The sequence below is a fragment of the Phyllobates terribilis genome, unplaced genomic scaffold, assembly GCF_046119375.1.
Source record: "Phyllobates terribilis strain yellow unplaced genomic scaffold, ASM4611937v1 Scaffold_11__3_contigs__length_659146591, whole genome shotgun sequence".
Lineage (NCBI taxonomy): Eukaryota > Metazoa > Chordata > Amphibia > Anura > Dendrobatidae > Phyllobates > Phyllobates terribilis.
Window position 1 is genome coordinate 278,929,014 of NW_027362771.1, and position 17,187 is coordinate 278,946,200.

Consider the following 17,187-nt stretch of genomic DNA (forward strand, 5'->3'; position numbering starts at 1 on the left):
TTGTTTGGCGATATGATGAAAAAGCATAGTTTTTTGCTCCGTTTTTTATTTATTTTTATTACGGTGTGCACAGAAGTAGTTAATTAGTGTGACCGTTTTATAGATCGGGTTGTTTCGGACGCGGCGATACCAAATATGTGTACTTTTTTTGTTTTTGCATAAATATACGGATTTATTGGTTTAATATTGTATTTATTTTTATTTTGTGATTTTTTTTTTTTTTTTTTTTTATTTAAGTTTGAAAAAAAAAATGTTAACTTTTTTTTAACATTTTTACTTAGTCCCTGTATGGGACATTAATTTTTATTTTTCTAATCACTGATGTCATGCAATGTAATAGACATATATTACATTGCATGACATCTTTTCTGACTTTCACAGTCAGTGTCTCCTGTTGGACTCAGCTGCCGGGCTGAGCTCAGCAGGACACCATATATGGCAGATCTGGAGGCGGTCATGTGACCTCCAGCTGCCATAACAACGGAAGGTCCTGGAAGCTATCAGGGGGCCGTCGGAGAGGTAAGTTGACGACCCTCTATCCTCTCACTATCTTCTATATGCCGCGATCACTATAGATTGCGGCATATAGAAGATAGCAAAGGGTTAACATCATTGGGACCTGATCCAATCTGGTCCCGATGATGTCCCCTGTCAGAGCTATCGCTCTGCACCGAAATCGCAGCGCTTGCAGGACCCTTGCAGTTATTTTTAACTTTTTAATCAAAGTACGCTGTTCTTCTGAACACTGTCTCGAATGACATAAACTAGACTGGATAAATAAGGGTCCCAAAACTGACATCAATCATAAACTAAAAAAAGATCCACTTACTATATACAACATTTTATTTAAACTTTAGTAAAAAGGAGGAGCTTCACAGAAAAATAAGGATCACAGAGAAGGGGAAATACTGGGCCTTGCCCTACCGTGGTCTCTTATATTATCACTGCCTTCCAGCGCAGGCTGGCACTCTAATATTGCGATGTGGCTTTCCCTCCCTGGCTCTCTTATGCTCTAAATATATACAACATAAACAAAAAGTGTGTGAAATGAAGTGACAGGACAATAATAGTGTGGACAATACAAATATAAAACCACGTTGCAAAAAAAAAAAAAAGACCACCCAAAGGATGATTTTGAGCATCAGCCAGAAATATCTGTTTGTTTGGTCACTTTTAAAAAAAAGATTGGTCCACATTCAGAACATCTGTTCAATTGGTGTAGTGTAATATCCAATCTCTAGTTGGTGGATTATGAATTAATTATCTTATAACACTTCATTGAGTGTGGTATGGTATCTAGTGTCTGATCAATAGACCAAAAATAAAATCACTAAATGAGTTCCTATATAATCAACCAACAATGTCTCGAACGACCCATATTTCTCAGGCTTTCAAGGAGAAATGCATGTACAACATGTGCTGGCTTCACCCTTAAATAAGGGCCACCTGATTCACACCTGTTTCTTCACAGAATGATTGACCTCACCCCCTTTCAAGTAATTATTCAAATACACAGACTCCAAAACATGCAGATCATGAATGCGGAGTCTGTTGGTTTTCTTAGAATCTACTGCACCAACTGGTAAATTGTTTGACATGTGGTAATATAATTTATACCAAAAACAGTGATTCATCTGGTTAGTCATATTGAACTGCTATTATTTTGAACACTACTGTATCTCTGAAAACGTCACAAAAAAAACAGCTGTATGGCGGCTTATCAGCGGAGAACTAAAAAAGTTAAAGCTCTCAGAATATATCGATGCAAAAGCAATTATTTTTTTTCTTTTAAAATAGTTTTTATTTTGTAAAAGCGGCAAAAGTAAAAAAAATATATAAATGTGGTATCGCTGTAATCGTACCGACCCAAAGAATAAAGCTGCCTTATCACTTTTAACATATGGTAAACGCCATTAAAAAAGGAAAAAAAAATCCTTACCCGCCCCAGAAATGGCACATCCATTAGATGCACAAATTCTGGCGCTTAGCCTCGTCTCTTCCCAATTGCCCTGGTGCAGTGGCAGTGTTTTAGGGGTTGATGTCAGCTGTGTAATGTCTGCTGACATCAAACTCGGGTTAGCAATGGAGAGGCGTCAGACTCCCCCCATCACTAACCATGTAGTCAAAAGAAAAAAACAACACAAGTCCTTTATTTGTAAAAAGCACTCCCTGACAAATTCCCTCTCTTACCCATTTATTACCATAAAAAAAAAAGTCCATAGTGGTCCGCCAAAGTCCATATGGAGGTCCCACGACGATCCCCCGTCTTCTTTGTCCAGTCTATGGAGCTCCGTTCAGAGAACGCAGCTCCATAGACTGCAGCTGCAGCCACTGCCGGTTATCATGCTGCGTAGCAAGAGAACCCGGCTGCTGTGACGTCAGCAAGGTTATCGCAGTTCACAGCCACTGAACTGCGATAACCTTACTGACGTCACCACTCGCAGCATGGGAACTTACTGCCAGTTCTCACGCTGAGCAGTAAGTTCTCACGCTGCGAGCAGTGACATCAGTAAGGTTACCACAGTTCAGCTGCTATGAACTGTGATAACCTTACTGACATCACTGCTCGTAACAGCAGCCGTGTTCTCACGCTACGCAGCGACCCGAGAGTGGATGCAGCTCCAGTCTATAGAGCGCCATAGACTGGACGAAGAAAATGGATTGTCGTGGGACCTCCATATGGACTTCTGTGGATTTTTTTTTATGATAATAAATGGGAAAAAGAGGGAATTTGTCGGGGAGTGTTTTTTTTTTTTTTATACAAATAAAGGACTTTTGTGTGTGTTTCTTTTGACTATGGGGTTAGCAATGGGAGTGTCTGATAGACAACTCTTCATTACTAACCCCTGGGCTGACATCAACCCCCCAAAAAATTGTCTTGGTCCATTGGCAATCGGGAAGAGTCAGATCTAATGGATATTGTCCCCTTCCCAGCATCTAATGGATGCGCTGTTTCTGGGGTGGCTGAGGGCTGGTCTTATTAGGCTAGGAAGGGGACAATATCCATGGACCTTCCGAGCCTATTGATATCAGTCCGCAGCTGTCTGCTTAGCCTTTGCTGGTTATTAAAAATAAGGGGGAGGGGGCCACACCATTTTGCTTTGGGGTCCCCTCATTTTACTAACTAGTAAAGGCTAAACAGATACCTGTCAGCTGATATTAATAGGCTGGGAAGGTCCATGGTTATTGGCCTCTTTCCAGACTAATTAAACCAGCTCCCAGCTATCTGCTTTCCCTTAGCTGGTTATTAAAAATAAGGGGCCCTCACGCCATTTTTTTTTAATGTATTTCTTTATTACCTAAATACAAGTACAGAAAACTACACACGTAGAGCACTGATTATGTATCTCACTGACATATTTTCTATTCTGAGGGTGGGGACTGTGAATGTATTGTTCTTGGCTGATGAAATGTCGGGTTTCCTTTTGAGCTTTGTGCGTAAAAATCAGACGGCACATGCATGGTCCATGTGCTATGCGACTTTTTTTTTTTTTTTCCTCGCACCCATTGACTTGCATTGGCGAATGCGATCCGATTCTTGCTATCGCAGCATGCTACAATTTTTTTTCTCGATCCGATCCGTACTGACTCATTTTCTAACAGCATTGCACTTGTTTGATTTATAAGCCAGTGTGAGCGAGCCCTTAAAAGGGTTTTCAGATAAACCAAAGAAATGCACTAGAGGAGCCCTTAATGAATACATTATAGACTAGAATAAAATGTAATCTTTATTATATTAAAAAAAAAGAGGATGACAGACACCACGGTTAAATATGTTTAAGACAGGTCATATGATAGGAAGGGGTGTAGCTCTAAATCCCAATTGTACCCTACAGTACCCCTACCTGTCCGGAAGTTGGCACCCTAGTGTAGACAATCTAGCACCCCCGCTTAACGTGGACTGACCCCTAATTGTCCTTATGAGACCCTATCTGATAATCTAAGCATCACATCACCCAGTGAAACTATATACAGTGAAGGAAATGATTATTTGATCCCTTGCTGTTTTTGTAAGTTTGCCCACTGACAACGACATGAACAGTATAATTTTAAGGGTAGGTTAATTTCAACATTGAGAGATAGAGTATCCCCCCCCCCAAAAAAAAAAAAAAAAAAAAAAAAAAAAAAAAAAAAAATCAAGAAAATCACATTGTATTAATTAGATATTTATTTGCATTTTGCAGTGAGAAATAAGTATTTGATCCCTCTGGCAAACAACACTTAAGGCTGTGTGCCCACCATGTGTTTAAGCGTTTCCGCAGTGGCAAAAACACTGCAGAAACGCTTAAACGCATGGTAGAAGGCCTGCCATGTTTCCCAATGATAATCTGCATGTGATGTGCACATGCTGAGGAGATTTCCGCTGCGGGTTATCATTGCGGAAAAAAACGCAGCACTACCAATTATTTTGCGGAAGCGCTGTGTTTTCGCCGCCATTGACTTGCATTGGAACGCATGGATTACGCATCACTGCAGCTGTAGATGCGCATTCCATGCGTTTCAATGTGCGGATGGTACCGGGGTCTACAGAAGAGTAGACTCTCCTCCGGACCCGGGTACCATAGAACCTGTAAAAAAAAAAAAATAAATAAAATAAAAAATAAATATTATATTTACCCTTCTGATGGCCCCCGGTCTCCTTGTCTTCACTTGCCGGCAGATCACGGTGGACTGAAGGACCTGCGCTGACGTTATAGTCATGTGACGGCAGGTCCTTCAGTGTACCGCGAGATGCTGGCAAGCCAGGACGGAGCGAATAAAGACTGCGGGGGTCATCAGAAGGTAAGTATAGATTTATTTTTTGACATTCTTTCGGTCACACTATATAAATCCATGCTGTTTGCATGGGTTTATATAGGGTGGCCAAGTTGTCAAGCACTTTCCAAGTGATGTTAAAATTGCTTGGAAAGCGCTTGTCAACCCGCATGCGGAAATGCATGTGAAGAATGTTTCACTTCCGCATGTCCCTGGCAGGAAAAACGCATGTACAATCCGCATGCGTTTTTCTGCCAGGGAGATGCAGAAATGCTCAGGAAAAAATCCGGAGCATTTCTGCATCGTGGGCACATAGCCTAATACTTGGTGGCAAAACCCTTGTTGGCAAGGACACCAGTGAGACACTTTTTTGTAGTTGATGATGAGGGCTGCGCACAAGTCAGGAGGAATTTTGGTCCACTCCCCTTTGCAGATCATCTCTAAATCATTAAGATTTTGAGGCTGTCGCTTGGCAACTCGGAGCTTCAACTCCCTCCATAAGATTTCTATGGGATTAAGGTCTGGACACTGGCTAGGCCACTCCATGACCTTACTGTGCTTCTTTTTGAGCCACTCCTTTGTTGCCTTGGCTGTATGTTTTGGGTCATTGTCTTGCTGGAAGACCCAGCCATGACCCATTTTTAATGTCCTGGTGGAGGGAAGGAGGTTGTCACTCAGGATTTTACAGTATATGACTCCATCCATTCTCCCATTGATGCGGTGAAGTAGTCCTGTGCCCTTAGCAGAGAAACGCCCCCAAAACATCATGTTTCCACCTCCATGCTTGACAGTGGGGATGGTGTTCTTTGAGTCATAGGCAGCATTTCTCTTCCTCTAAACACAGCGAGTTAATGCCAAATATCTCAATTTTTGTCTCATCTGACCACAGCACGTTCTCCCAATAACTCACAGAATCATCCAGCTAACATTGGCTAACTTCAGATGGGCCTGCACATGTGCCTTCTTGAGCAGGGGGACATTGCGGGCACTGCAGGATTTAAACCTTTAAGGCGTAATGTGTTACCAATGGTTTTCTTGGTGACTGTGGTCCCAGCTGCCTTGAGATCATTAACAAGTCCCCCCCCATGTAGTTTTAGGCTGATCTCTCACCTTCATGATCAAGGATACCCCACGAGGTGAGATTTTCAATGGTGCCCCAGATCAATGTCGATTGACATTCATTTTGTATTTCTTCCATTTTCTTACTATTGCAGCAACAGTTATCTCCTTCTCACCCAGCGTCTTACTTATGGTTTTGTAGCTCATTCCAGCTTTGTGCAGGTCTATGATCTTGTCCCTGACATCCTTAGAAAGCTCCTTGGTCTTGCCCATGTTGTAGAGGTTAGAGTCTGGCTGATTTAATTGAGTCTGTGGACAGGAGTCTTTTATACAGATGACTATGTAAGACAGCTGTCTTTAATGCAGGTAATGAGTTGATTAGGAGCGTCTAACTGGTCTGTAGGAGCCAGAACTCATAATGATTTGTAGGGGATCAAATATTTATTTCTCACTACAAAATGCAAATAAATAGCATCTAATTTATACAATGTGATTTTCTTTGGATATTCTATCTCTCAATGTTAAAATTACCCTACCCTTAAAATCCTAGACAGTTCATGTCTTTGTCAATGGGCAAACTTACAAAAACAGCAAAGGATAAAATAATTATTTCCTTCACTGTATATAATACTAAACTGCTGCCAATTGGCAGATAGTGGAAAATAGATCCTTAATAAGGGATCATATTTTGGACATGCATATGGGTTATAGGGGGGATGAAAAATTGTGGAATGATGCAAATGCAGACCTATGTCATAAAGGCAATAAACATCATAAATGCCATATGTAAATAACTCCTACACCCATAATACTCAAAATGTCATAATGCTCAAATTGAAAGCCAGAGGAGAGGAAGTAAATACTATGATTTCATTCCCCAAAAATATACCGGTATTTATATACAGAACCCACTCTGAGGGCAACAATATCCCTCTGACAGCAGATATTCTGACCATGCAGTTAAATATTCCATGTAATTCACAGTTCTGTGTATCATCTCAAGGCAGTCCCAGATTCCAGATGCGTTTTCCTCCTCCCCCCCCCCCCCTCCCTCTTCATTCTATGGGTTCATCAGGGGATAGTGGCAAAATGGAGTGGTGCTTGTAATATGCATCCACACCTACATCAGCAATGAGGGACCCCGTGGAACACTAGGTCCCTCATTGGAAATGCTCAGTGGAACAAGGGGGAAAACACGACAGGAATCTGGGACTTCTTTGAGAGGATAAAGTGGAACTTATCACTTAAGAGGATAGACCTCCATTCTGTTAAACAGCCATTCTGCTATGTCCACTGGTTGCATTTGAGAGTGGTGGCATGAAGTCAATTGAACGTATAACTGGACATCTGGCTTGTAGCCCCAATGTCGTGCAAATGCCTTCTGATGATTTGTGTAGATACGATTTGAAGCCTAAGGCTATGGCCACTATCAGTGTTTGATCAGTAATTTTTCTCAGGAGTGGGAGCCAAAACCAGGTTAGGAACGATCAGAGAAAAGGTATAATAGAAACAAGTCACCAATTCTGCATTTATCACCCACTCCTGGTTTTGGCTCCCACTCTTGAGAAAAAATACTGACCAAATACTGATGCTGTAATATCTATATATGCTCCCCCCCACTGGCCAGGAGACTTCCAAAGGGTATAAGGTCATCTCCAAAGACCTTGGTATCCCAGTTTCAATAGTGCGCAATGTTATTAAAAAGTTTGCCAAGCATGGAGCCATCAAGAACTTCCATGGACATGGGGGAAAGAGGAAAATTGACAAGAGATGTCTTCGAAGGTGTTTTTTTTCCCACCATTCGCACCAACATCAAACCTCCAAAGACATGAAGGCCAACCTAGAACAGTCTGGGGTCATGGTTTCAACAAGTACCATACGCCGCACACCAAACCAAGCAGAGCTTTTTGGGTGAAGGCCAAGGAAGAAACCATTGATGAACAAAAGACACAAAAAGGAACGACTGATCTTTTCCAAAGAGTACCTTGGCAAACCACAATCCTTGTGGGAAATGTTCTGTGGACAGATGAAACAAAAATAGAGCTTTTTGGCAATGCAAAGCAACAGTTTGTTTGCACATGGCGCAATGAAGCTTATAAGGAAAAGAACACCTTACTGTGGAGTTCCTTTGCTGCGTCTGGTTCTGGAGGCCTTGACCGTATCACAGGAATCATGAAATCAGAAAATTATCAAGAGATTTGAGCGAAAGGTCCTACCCAGTGTAAGAAAACTTGGTTTGAGTCGAAGAGCATGGGTCCTCCAGGAAGACAATGACCCAAACCACACATCCAAACGTACACAGGAATGGTTGAAAAAGAAATAATGGACAGTTTTAAAATGGTCAACAATGAGTCCTGACCAAAATCCTATAGAAAATCTTTAGGGTGAACTGAAATCTTCCATTGGGAAAAAGAACCCTGCAAACATTTAAGGGCTTGAACAAAAGGCAAAGGAAGTGTGGGAGAAAATTCCAGCTGAGAAGTGCAAGAAGTTTATAGATGGCTACAAGAATCGTTACAGGCTGTCAGCAATGCCAAGAGTGTGCAACCAAGTATTAATTGGGGGTGCCTTTATTGCTGCACATGCGGTTTATTCTGCTTCTTCTTTGTAATTGCAACATGGGAGTTGAAAAATAATGTTTTATTGTTGTATTACTTTGGACAACTAATTGAAAAATCCCGAGGATATAACTTTGTACAATATCTTCAGAAATAAATTTAAATGTACCAGTCTATGAAGAAAATGAAGGGGTGCCAATAATGGTGAGCACCACTCTATAAGATTATCTCAGCACAGGAACATTTTATTTAAACACATCCAATTGTGGAAGTTATTACTGTTCTAAGATCTATTGATTAATATGTACTTTTTGTTTGTGGGAAAACCCCTTTAAAGATTTGTGTGCCCAAGTGCAATTAACGTGACAGAACATTCCTCAAACAACCATTAATAACCTCACTGATAGCATGCCAAAAGTGTGTAAGTGCGTACATTTCTGCACGTGGCACTCAAACTATACTGAATGAGTTGCGATGTTTCAAAAATGTTGTTTACATTATTTCAGCATTTGCACATTAACATGTCTAGATTCTCAGATTGCCATAATTTCACATCTTTTCCTTCTTGGTAATGCAATTTCAATGTTGAAGAGTGTATATATGAGTACTGTATATATGCTGAACTGTGGAAGCAGATGTAAGGAAAAAAATACATATATACTTTGCTTTACTACTTTTGCACAAGAAAGCCACTTTTTTTTTTTTTTTTCTTTTGGTTGATTCTGACATCACTTTTTCATTTTTGGTTACAGAGTTGTAAGACTGCTTTTGTTTCTTGTATAACAAGCTGTCATTTTTATTGAACCCAATAAATACATATGGGATAGGTATGACTTTCTGATCTTTTTTTTTGCACTGTAAGATGAACAAAAGCAGCAGTTTTGGCACTGGTTTCATTTTTTTTAATCCCATTACCACATTGGGTTTTTCCATTTTTGTTTTTTCGCTCCCCTTCTTCCCAGAGTCATAAATATATTTTCTGTCAATATGTGAGGGCTTTTTTTTTTGCGGGACTAGTTGTACTTTTAAACGACACCATTGATTTTTACCATGTAGTGTACTGGAAAACGGGGGAAAAAATTCCAAGTGCGATGAAATTGCAATAAAGGTGCAATTCCACAATTGTTTTTTGTTTGTATTTTTACCATGTTCACTAAATGCTAAAACTGACCTGCCATTATGATTTCCCAGGTCATTGTGAGTTCGTGGCTACCAAACATGATGAAACAAAAAAAAAACCAAAACTTTTGGATGGCACCATTTTCGGAGACCCGTAGCATCTCCATTTTCCGGAATCTGGGGCCGGGTGAGGGCTACATTTTTGTGCGGCAAGCTGACATTTTTATTGATACCATGTGGAGCTAGATACAATGTTTAGATCGCCAGTTATTGCAATGTTGCGGCGACCAAAAAGACGTAATTCTGGCGTTTGTTTTTTCTCGTTACGCCGTTTACCGAATGGATTAATTCTTTATATTTTGATAGATCGGGCATTTCTGAACACAGTGATACCAAATGTGTATTTTTTTTTGTTTTATTTTGAATGGGGCAAAAGGGGGGCGATTTGAACCTTTATTTATTTATTTTTTTACATGTTATAATAGTCTCCTTAGGAGACTTTGAAGCTGCGATCATCTGATCACTAGTGCGACACGTAGCATGGCTTAATCCCTGCTATGTGCAGCAAAAATGCTCATCTGCTATGAGTGCCGGCTACGGGATAGCGCTCATAGCAGTTTGGCATTGATAACCACAGGGGTCTCCTGCAGACCCCGGGTTGTCATGCCAACCCATCGGCGCCCCGCAATCATGTGACAGAGGTGCCAATGGGCGGAGCAAGTGACGTGCTTCCGGCGTGGCCATGCTAAATGTCACTGTCGGAGTTTGACAGCGGCATTTAACATGTTAACAGCCATGGGTGAACCGCGATTCCACCCCCGGCTGTTAGGGGCACATGTCAGCTGATGAAATCAGCGGTCATGTGCCGGAAAAGATGCGGGCTTATAGCTGAAGCACGCATCAAACGGGGAGGCGACCTATGACTTATCTATACGTCATAGGTCGTAAAGGGGTTAAGGCATTGAAGTGGTGTGAATGATAATGTCGTTTTCTAGTACTGGTGGTTACGAATGCAGCGATACCAAATTGTTATTTTTCATAAATAAACCATATTTATCCTATTACAAAAAATTGTTTATTTTTTTGCACTTAAAAACTTTATTTTATACAATACTTATTAATCCCACAATGAGAATTGAACATGTAATCATTAATTATATTGTTAATACACTACACTACTTGTAGTTCAGTGCATTATTTAACCTGTCAATGTTTGTCCACATTCACACCAGGGCTGTGGAGTCGGTAAGCCAAATCTCCGACTCAGACTCCTCAATTTCCATGACTCCGACTCCAACTTCGACTCCCTCATACATGGCTCATGTTGAAGTGATAAATTTGCTGTAGCGGAGATTCATCTCAGGTAAAAGTCTAGACCCTTAGATCAGGAATAGGACAGACATTTATAGGACATTTCATAACTTTCCCAAATCCTTATGAAAAAATATTCCCCACAAACTGCATTGAACTACTGTACCCAATTTATTATATATTTTAGGAGTTGGAGTCGTCCATTTTATACAGACATCAACTCCACAGACCTGATTCACACAGCAGTCTTTTATGTCAGTATTTAAGGGGTTGTCCACTACTAGGACAACCCTTTCTTGAACTAAAATGTTTGGTCCCAATAAAATAAAAATCTATACTCCCCTCCCGTGCTGGCACCGTTCCAGTGGTGTCAGCACTCGCGGTCCCTGGTGCAGTGGAATGACACGTGATGCCCGGCGCCCAATCAGCGCTGGCGTCACTGTCCCCGCCTTTGTATGGATTGAACATTAAGAGTAACTCAGATTAACTACAGCCCTGGCTTCCTCTTCAAGTTCAATCCGTACAAAGGCGGGTATAGTGACGGCAGCGCTGATTGTGGGCCGGGCACAATGTGTCATTCCACCACACCAGAGCTCTGGAACCACGAGTGCCTATACCGCTGGGACAGCGCCAGCACGAGAGGTGAGTATAGGTTTTTTTGTATTTTATCAGGGCCAAACATTTAGTTCAAGAAGGGGTTGTCCTAGTAGTGGACAACCCCTTTAAGAAGCCAAAACCAGGAGTGGAACAATCAGAGAAAAAGTAGAATAGAAACATTTGCACCACTTCTGCATTTTTGACACGCTCCCAATTTTGGGTTACAAACACTGATGTGAAATACTGATTCTAATATCGCAATGTGAACATGATCTCAGACTGAGAGGCACATATCCAGCCAGAGGCCAAAGCAAACAATTGACATCCCACATTCACATTACAGGGGGACAGATGGTCTGACTGAGGAAGCGCTTTCCCTCAAACACCTCAAATACAGCTGTCAGCAGCACCTGTGGTTAAAATTAGATCGGAACTAGCACCAGTCCCTGCACTCACTCAGGCTTTATATTACAGCTAAGCTACCTCTGCAGTTGACACTCCATCCCAGTGACATAACTATGTCCTAACGCAGTCACCAACACCCCTTCAAGACCTAGTTAAGTGCCTAGAAAGAAAATGTAAGTCAATCTTCTTTTTTAATCTTTTCATACATATATTTTGTCCTTTCGAAAAAGAGTACCCAATAAAGAAACAAATTGCACTGTATTTCAGGCCTTAATGGCTACCAGAAGCTGTAGAAGTACATTTCTTGAGAAAAAAAGGATAATGTCTTGGATCTTTCTGATTAGTTCTTAAACTGGCATAAAAAGATGCTTTTAATTTAAAACGACAAGTGAACAGTGTAAATGAGACCTAAATCAATTTTTTCCCTTAACACCATATTTTTCTGGAATAAAAGTTTGTAAAAAAAAAAAAAGTCCCCCACCCCCAATTATCAAAACTGTCTAATTCTTAGACTTGTGGAAACAGACAAGACAGCCCAGCCAGCCATGCCCTTTCAGGAAGGACACCAGAAAAAACCCACGATGCAAAAATGATCCGGATTTTTTCCTGAGTGTTTCTGCATCTCCCTGGCAGAAAAAACGCATGCGGATTGTACATGTGGAGTGTACATTCGTTTTCCTGCCAGGGACAAGCAGATGTGAAGCGTTCTTCACATGCATTTCCGCATGCGGGTTGTCAAGCGCTTTCCAAGCGGTTTTAGCATAATTTGGAAAGTGCTTGATAACTTGGTCACACTATATAAATCCATGCAAACGGCATGAAGAATCTACTGTAAATACTCGAGTGTTGGCAAAAAGAAAGAGTAATTGCATAAGATAGACATTTTTGCTGTCTTTTTCCCCATTCATTTGACTTGGTGAAAATCGCTGAAAGAATTGACAAGCTGCAGGTTTGAGAAAGAGCTCTAAAAAGGTTCAAACCTGCAAGCAGAAAATAAGCAGAATGTGCACGCGATTTCTGAAATCTCATTCCCATTGCTGTTACAGCAAAGTTTTTTTTGAGTTTTTTTTTTGCAGTAAAAAAAACACATGGCAAAAAATGGCAACACCTGAACAAGCACTGGATGTTTTGTCTAGCAAGATGAGCCATGTAAGCCATACATTTGGTGCAGCTGATGACTGCCTGACCTAGTTTTAATGAGCACCTATCAACTCCTGGAAAACTTGGAAGTAAAAGGAGGCCAAAATATATATATAAAAAAAAAAAAATAACATCTCTCAAACATATTAGGAAAACTGTATAATACTCTCTTAGGCTACATTCACATCTGTGACATCTTAGTGCGGTCGTTTTTTTTCCCCTCAAACAGCACGCTGACCCTTCACTGATCCATACACACCAGTTTAAAAACTGATCTGTGTCCAGTCCGTGACACTCCGAGCATGTCCTACTCTCATCCATTTTGCGTATCAGACTCGGCCATTAACACTCTCACCCCCAGGCCTTTATCCTTTCATTTTTCTTCCCCTTCTTCCCAGAACCATAACATTTTTATTTTCTGTCAATATAGCCGTATGAGGGCATGATTTTGGGGGGACGAGTTGTACTTTTGAATGACACCATTGATTTTACAATACAGTGTACTGGAATATGGGAGTAAAATTCCAGGTGCGGTGAAATAACAAAAAAAAAGTGCAATTACAATTGTTTTTTTATATGGTAAAACTGACCTGACAATATGATTCTTTGTCAGTATGATAAAGAAAACTATACATGTTTGGTCTCTGTGTTAAGTGGTGAAAATAAATTCAAGATTTGTAAGAAATTTTTTTTTCCTTTTGTTGCCATTTTCCATGACCCATAACGTTTTCATTTTCCGTGATCTGGTGCTTGTGTGAGGGCTTATTTTTTTGCGCCCTGAGTGAACATTTTTATTGGTATCATTTTATGGTAGATATGAAGTTTTGATCTTCTCTTATTGCAGTGGCCAAAAAAAAAATAAATTGTCATTTTGAACTTTTTTTTTTGTTAAGCAGTTCATGGATCGGATTCATTTATTTTATTTTTTGATATACAGTTAGGTCCATATATATTTGGACAGAGACAACATTTTCTAATTTTGGTTCTAGACATTACCACAATGAACTTTAAACAAAACAATTCAGATGCAGTTGAAGTTTAGACTTTCAGCTTTCATTTGAGGGTATCCACATTAAAATTGGATGAAGGGTTTAGGAGTTTCAGCTCCTTAACATGTGCCATTCTGTTTTTAAAGGGACCAAAAGTAATTGGACAGATTAAATAATTGTAAATAAAATGTTCATTTCTAGTTCTTGGTTGAAAACCCTTTGTTGGCAATGACTGCCTGAAGTCTTGAACTCATGGACATCACCAGACTCTGTGTTTCCTCCTTTTTGATGCTCTGCCAGGCCTTCACTGCGGTGGTTTTCAGTTGCTGTTTGTTTGTGGGCCTTTCTGTCTGAAGTTTAGTCTTTAACAAGTGAAATGCATGCTCAATTGGGTTGAGATCAGGTGACTGACTTGGCCATTCAAGAATATTCAACTTCTTTGCTTTAATAAACTCCTGGGTTGCTTTGGCTTTATGTTTTGGGTCATTGTCCATCTGTAGTATGAAGCGACGACCAATCAGTTTGGCTGCATTTGGCTGGATCTGAGCACACAGTATGGCTCTGAATACATCAGAATTCATTCGGCTGCTTCTGTCCTGCGTCACATCATCAATAAACACTAGTGACCCAGTGCCACTGGCAGCCATGCATGCCCAAGCCATCACACTGCCTCCGCCGTGTTTTACAGATGATGTGGTATGCTTTGGATCATGAGCTGTATCACGCCTTCGCCATACTTTTCTATTTCCATTATTCTGGTAGAGGTTGATCTTGGTTTCATCTGTCCAAAGAATGTTCTTCCAGAACTGTGCTGCCTTTTTTAGATGTTTTTTTTTTTTTTTTAGCAAAGTCCAGTCTAGCCTTTTTATTCTTGATGCTTACGAGTGGCTTGCATCGTGCAGTGAACCCTCTGTATTTACTTTCATGCAGTCTTCTCTTTATGGTAGATTTGGATATTGATACGCCTACCTCCTGGAGAGTGTTGTTCACTTGGTTGGCTGTTGTGAAGGAGTTTCTCTTCACCATGGAGATTATTCTGCGATCATCCACCACTGTTGTCTTCCGTGGGCGCCCAGGTCTTTTTGCATTGATGAGTTCACCAGTGCTTTCTTTCTTTCTCAGGATGTACCAAACTGTAGATTTTGCCACTCCTAATATTGTAGCAATTTCTCGGATGGGTTTTTTCTGTTTTTGCAGCTTAAGGATGGCTTGTTTCACCTGCATGGAGAGCTCCTTTGACCGCAAGTTTACTTCACAGCAAAACCTTCCAAATGCAAGCACCACCCTTCAATCAACTCCAGGCCTTTTATCTGCTTAATTGAGAATGCCATAACGAAAGGATTGCCCACACCTGTCCATGAAATAGCCTTGGAGTCAACTGTCCAATTACTTTTGGTCCCTTTAAAAACAGGGTGGCACATGTTAAGAAGCTGAAACTCCTAAACCCTTCAATCCAATTTTAATGTGGATACCCTCAAATGAAAGCTGAAAGTCTGAACTTCAACTGCATCTGAATTGTTTTGTTTAAAATTCATTGTGGTAATGTCTAGAACCAAAATTAGAAAAATGTTGTCTCTGTCTAAATATATATGGACCTAACTGTATCAGACATTTCTGAACGCATCGATACCAAATGAGTATTTTTTTAATTATTTTCAATGGGGCAAAAGCATAGTGACTTGAACTGGTTTTGTTTTTTTCATATTTTTAAAAACTTTCACTTTTTACTGTATTTAAGTCGTCTTAGGGGACTTGAAGCTGTGATAATCCAATCGCTTATGTTATACATCAGCACTGCTACGGGCACGGGCTGGCGTTCACAGGAGGATCATAATGACAGGCACGGGGGTCATCAGCAGACCCCCGGCTGTGACTACAACTTGGAGAAATGACACGCTTCTGGCCGGTGCATGTTAAATCCCGCTATCCGAGATTGACAGTGGAATTTAGCAGGTTAACACCCATGGCTGTTGAGGCACATGATGGCTGATTAAATCCTGCCCGGTGTGCGACCCTGCATCAAAGGCAGGGACACGACATATGACGTACAGACATGAAAGGGTTAAAGTCTATGGGGATGCGTGTTACAGCTGGCACATGGAAGACAGACTGTGCACTTCAGGGTTCCAGCCAAGGTTCATCCATTTTTAACTTGTACGTTAAGAGTCAATAGAAAAAGTTAAAACTAAAAAACAGGTGTTTCACTCGTATGGTAAAACTCACACGACTGTGTGAACGTAGCCCAATTTGTTAATAACCCTGGTCAGTAAAAACAGGGAGACTAAAGTTGGCCTTTTCGCAGTCTCTCTATTTTGACAGCTTTAACATGTCGCTCTCCACAAGGAGAAATGTTCCCCTTTAGATACCGGTCTGACGCCTCTCACCCAGCCAAACCAGAACTCACACTTTGCACTGACAAGGGGCAGTACCCCAAAACACAGTGTCTGAAAATTGAGTTTCTGGTTCTGGCTTTTATCCTAAGTTATGGGACAAGGCTCGTTAAAGGGTCACTTAACTTTTAGGATGGCTACTTCCTGTAGGTGGCACTAGAGTTCTAGTCCTCTTCCTCTCTGAAGAGACAATTTGCATATTTTGACAGCTGTGAGACTTCATGCTGAGCTGGAAGATACCAGTGTGAGGGGTGACTGGAAGCTCACAGCATGTAAACACTGGTTGTTATACAAGAAAAAGATGCTAGATTGATTCATTCCTCTGCATTATGGAGCAACAGAATAATGCTAAATGAGGTCAATTCAGTTAAAGCTTCTCATTGTGTTGTGGCGGAGTAATCCTTCTTACAGAATGCTACCTGGTGCAGCATAACCCTTTACAATCTTCTGTATACTCGTTTACCTGGAAAATGTTACATGGCTGATAAATAATATACTATAAGGCTTTGTGCCCACGATGCAGAAATGCTCCGGATATTTTCCTGAGCGTTTCTGCATCTCCCTGGCATAAAAAAAACCGCATGCGGATTGTACATGCGTTTTTCCTGCCAGGGACATGCGGATGTGAAGCGTTCTTCACATGCATTTCCGCATGCGGGTTGTCAAGCGCTTTCCAAGCGATTTTAGCATCACTTGGAAAGTGCTTGACAACTTGGTCACATTATATAAATCCATGCAACCGGCATGGAATTATATAGTGTGACCCGAGAGAATGTCAAAAAATAAACCTATACTTACCTTCTGATGGCCCCTGCTGTCTTGCTGCGCTCCTGTGCTGGCTGCCGGCAGAATGCGGTACGCTGT